Source organism: Ascaphus truei (genome assembly GCF_040206685.1).
Source record: "Ascaphus truei isolate aAscTru1 chromosome 20 unlocalized genomic scaffold, aAscTru1.hap1 SUPER_20_unloc_3, whole genome shotgun sequence".
Classification (NCBI taxonomy): domain Eukaryota; kingdom Metazoa; phylum Chordata; class Amphibia; order Anura; family Ascaphidae; genus Ascaphus; species Ascaphus truei.
The window spans coordinates 928,877-933,471 of record NW_027453859.1 but is presented as its reverse complement, the minus strand read 5'-3'; positions in this window follow the sequence as shown (position 1 = coordinate 933,471).

Genomic DNA, 4,595 nt, shown 5'->3' with positions numbered 1-4,595 from the left:
GAGGCGCTGCGCTAAGTAAGTGTATGAGTGTTACCCCAGGCTCCAAGCCAGCGGGGGCTCAGATCTCCGGGAGGCGCTGCGCTAAGTAAGTGTATGAGTGTTACCCCAGGCTCCCAGCTAGCGGGGGCTCAGATCTCCTGGAGGCGCTGCGCTAAGTAAGTGTATGAGTGTTACCCCAGGCTCCCAGCTAGCAGAGGCTCAGATCTCCTGGAGGCGCTGCGCTAAGTAAGTGTATGAGTGTTACCCCAGGCTCCCAGCTAGCGGAGGCTCAGATCTCCTGGAGGCGCTGCGCTAAGTAAGTGTAAGAGTGTTACCCCAGGCTCCCAGCTAGCGGAGGCTCAGTTCTCCTGGAGGCGCTGCGCTAAGTAAGTGTATGAGTGTTACCCCAGGCTCCCAGCTAGCGGGGGCTCAGATCTCCTGGAGGCGCTGCGCTAAGTAAGTGTATGAGTGTTACCCCAGGCTCCCAGCTAGCAGAGGCTCAGATCTCCTGGAGGCGCTGCGCTAAGTAAGTGTATGAGTGTTACCCCAGGCTCCCAGCTAGCGGAGGCTCAGATCTCCTGGAGGCGCTGCGCTAAGTAAGTGTAAGAGTGTTACCCCAGGCTCCCAGCTAGCGGAGGCTCAGTTCTCCTGGAGGCGCTGCGCTAAGTAAGTGTATGAGTGTTACCCCAGGCTCCCAGCTAGCGGGGGCTCAGATCTCCTGGAGGCGCTGCGCTAAGTAAGTGTATGAGTGTTACCCCAGGCTCCCAGCTAGCGGAGGCTCAGGTCTCCTGGAGGCGCTGCGCTAAGTAAGTGTATGAGTGTTACCCCAGCCTCCCAGCTAGCGGAGGCTCAGGTCTCCTGGAGGCGCTGCGCTAAGTAAGTGTATGAGTGTTACCCCAGGCTCCCAGCCAGCGGAGGATCAGATCTCCTGGAGGCGCTGCGCTAAGTAAGTGTATGAATGTGACCCCAGCCTCCCAGCTAGCGGAGGCTCAGGTTTCCTGGAGGCGCTGCGCTAATAAGTGTATGAGTGTTACCCCAGGCTCCCAGCCAGCGGAGGCTCAGGTCTCCTGGAGGCGCTGCGCTAAGTAAGTGTATGAGTGTTACCCCAGGCTCCCAGCTAGCGGAGGCTCAGATCTCCTGGAGGCGCTGCGCTAAGTAAGTGTATGAGTGTTACCCCAGGCCCCCAGCCAGCGGAGGCTCAGATCTCCTGGAGGCGCTGCGCTAATAAGTGTATGAGTGTTACCCCAGGCTCCCAGCCAGCGGAGGCTCAGATCTCCTGGAGGCGCTGCGCTAAGTAAGTGTATGAGTGTTACCCCAGGCTCCCAGCCAGCGGGGGCTCAGATCTCCTGGAGGCGCTGCGCTAAGTAAGTGTATGAGTGTTACCCCAGGCTCCCAGCTAGCGGAGGCTCAGATCTCCTGGAGGCGCTGCGCTAAGTAAGTGTATGAGTGTTACCCCAGGCTCCCAGCTAGCGGAGGCTCAGATCTCCTGGAGGCGCTGCGCTAAGTAAGTGTATGAGTGTTACCCCAGCCTCCCAGCTAGCGGAGGCTCAGATCTCCTGGAGGCGCTGCTCTAAGTAAGTGTATGAGTGTTACCCCAGGCTCCCAGCCAGCGGGGGCTCAGATCTCCGGGAGGCGCTGCGCTAAGTAAGTGTATGAGTGTTACCCCAGGCTCCCAGCTAGCGGGGGCTCAGATCTCCTGGAGGTGCTGCGCTAAGTAAGTGTATGAGTGTTACCCCAGGCTCCCAGCTAGCGGAGGCTCAGATCTCCTGGAGGCGCTGCGCTAAGTAAGTGTATGAGTGTTACCCCAGGCTCCCAGCTAGCGGAGGCTCAGATCTCCTGGAGGCGCTGCGCTAAGTAAGTGTAAGAGTGTTACCCCAGGCTCCCAGCTAGCGGAGGCTCAGTTCTCCTGGAGGCGCTGCGCTAAGTAAGTGTATGAGTGTTACCCCAGGCTCCCAGCTAGCGGGGGCTCAGATCTCCTGGAGGCGCTGCGCTAAGTAAGTGTATGAGTGTTACCCCAGGCTCCCAGCTAGCGGGGGCTCAGATCTCCTGGAGGCGCTGCGCTAAGTAAGTGTATGAGTGTTACCCCAGGCTCCCAGCTAGCGGAGGCTCAGGTCTCCTGGAGGCGCTGCGCTAAGTAAGTGTATGAGTGTTACCCCAGGCCCCCAGCCAGCGGAGGCTCAGGTCTCCTGGAGGCGCTGCGCTAAGTAAGTGTATGAGTGTTACCCCAGGCTCCCAGCCAGCGGAGGCTCAGATCTCCTGGAGGCGCTGCGCTAAGTGTATGAGTGTTACCCCAGGCTCCCAGCCAGCGGAGGCTCAGATCTCCTGGAGGCGCTGCGCTAAGTAAGTGTATGAGTGTTACCCCAGGCTCCCAGCCAGTGGAGGCTCAGATCTCCTGGAGGCGCTGCGCTAAGTAAGTGTATGAGTGTTACCCCAGGCTCCCAGCTAGCGGGGGCTCAGGTCTCCTGGAGGCGCTGCGCTAAGTAAGTGTATGAGTGTTACCCCAGGCTCCCAGCTAGCGGAGGCTCAGGTCTCCTGGAGGCGCTGCGCTAAGTAAGTGTATGAGTGTTACCCCAGGCCCCCAGCCAGCGGAGGCTCAGGTCTCCTGGAGGCGCTGCACTACGTAAGTGTATGAGTGTTACCCCAGGCTCCCAGCCAGCGGAGGCTCAGATCTCCTGGAGGCGCTGCGCTAAGTAAGTGTATGAGTGTTACCCCAGGCTCCCAGCCAGCGGAGGCTCAGATCTCCTGGAGGCGCTGCGCTAAGTAAGTGTATGAGTGTTACCCCAGGCTCCCAGCCAGTGGAGGCTCAGATCTCCTGGAGGCGCTGCGCTAAGTAAGTGTATGAGTGTTACCCCAGGCTCCCAGCCAGCGGGGGCTCAGATCTCCTGGAGGCGCTGCGCTAAGTAAGTGTATGAGTGTTACCCCAGGCTCCCAGCTAGCGGAGGCTCAGATCTCCTGGAGGCGCTGCGCTAAGTAAGTGTATGAGTGTTACCCCAGGCTCCCAGCTAGCGGAGGCTCAGATCTCCTGGAGGCGCTGCGCTAAGTAAGTGTATGAGTGTTACCCCAGGCTCCCAGCCAGCGGAGGCTCAGGTCTCCTGGAGGCGCTGCGCTAAGTAAGTGTATGAGTGTTACCCCAGGCTCCCAGCCAGCAGAGGCTCAGGTCTCCTGGAGGCGCTGCGCTAAGTAAGTGTATGAGTGTTACCCCAGGCTCCCAGCTAGCGGAGGCTCAGATCTCCTGGAGGCGCTGCGCTAAGTGTATGAGTGTTACCCCAGGCTCCCAGCTAGCGGGGGCTCAGATCTCCTGGAGGCGCTGCGCTAAGTAAGTGTATGAGTGTTACCCCAGGCTCCCAGCTAGCGGAGGCTCAGATCTCCTGGAGGCGCTGCGCTAAGTAAGTGTATAAGTGTTACCCCAGGCCCCCAGCCAGCGGAGGCTCAGGTCTCCTGGAGGCGCTGCGCTAATAAGTGTATGAGTGTTACCCCAGGCTCCCAGCCAGCGGAGGCTCAGATCTCCTGGAGGCGCTGCGCGAAGTAAGTGTATGAGTGTTACCCCAGGCTCCCAGCCAGCGGGGGCTCAGATCTCCTGGAGACGCTGCGCTAAGTAAGTGTATGAGTGTTACCCCAGGCTCCCAGCTAGCGGAGGCTCAGATCTCCTGGAGGCGCTGCGCTAAGTAAGTGTATGAGTGTTACCCCAGGCTCCCAGATAGCGGAGGCTCAGATCTCCTGGAGGCGCTGCGCTAAGTAAGTGTATGAGTGTTACCCCAGGCTCCCAGCTAGCGGGGGCTCAGATCTCCTGGAGGCGCTGCGCTAAGTAAGTGTATGAGTGTTACCCCAGGCTCCCAGCTAGCGGAGGCTCAGATCTCCTGGAGGCGCTGCGCTAAGTAAGTGTATGAGTGTTACCCCAGGCTCCCAGCCAGCGGAGGCTCAGATCTCCTGGAGGCGCTGCGCTAAGTAAGTGTATGAGTGTTACCCCAGGCTCCCAGCCAGCGGAGGCTCAGATCTCCTGGAGGCGCTGCGCTAATAAGTGTATGAGTGTTACCCCAGGCTCCCAGCCAGCGGAGGCTCAGATCTCCTGGAGGCGCTGCGCTAAGTAAGTGTATGAGTGTTACCCCAGGCTCCCAGCCAGCGGAGGCTCAGATCTCCTGGAGGCGCTGCGCTAAGTAAGTGTATGAGTGTTACCCCAGGCTCCCAGCCAGCGGAGGCTCAGATCTCCTGGAGGCGCTGCGCTAAGTAAGTGTATGAGTGTTACCCCAGGCTCCCATCCAGCGGGGGCTCAGATCTCCTGGAGGCGCTGCGCTAAGTAAGTGTATGAGTGTTACCCCAGGCTCCCAGCCAGCGGAGGCTCAGATCTCCTGGAGGCGCTGCGCTAAGTAAGTGTATGAGTGTTACCCCAGGCTCCCAGCTAGCGGGGGCTCATATCTCCTGGAGGCGCTGCGCTAAGTGTATGAGGTTTACCCCAGGCTCCCAGCTAGCGGAGGCTCAGATCTCCTGGAGGCGCTGCGCTAAGTAAGTGTATGAGTGTTACCCCAGGCTCCCAGCCAGCGGAGGCTCAGATCTCCTGGAGGCGCTGCGCTAAGTGTATGAGTGTTACCCCAGGCTCCCAGCTAGCGGAGGCTCAGATC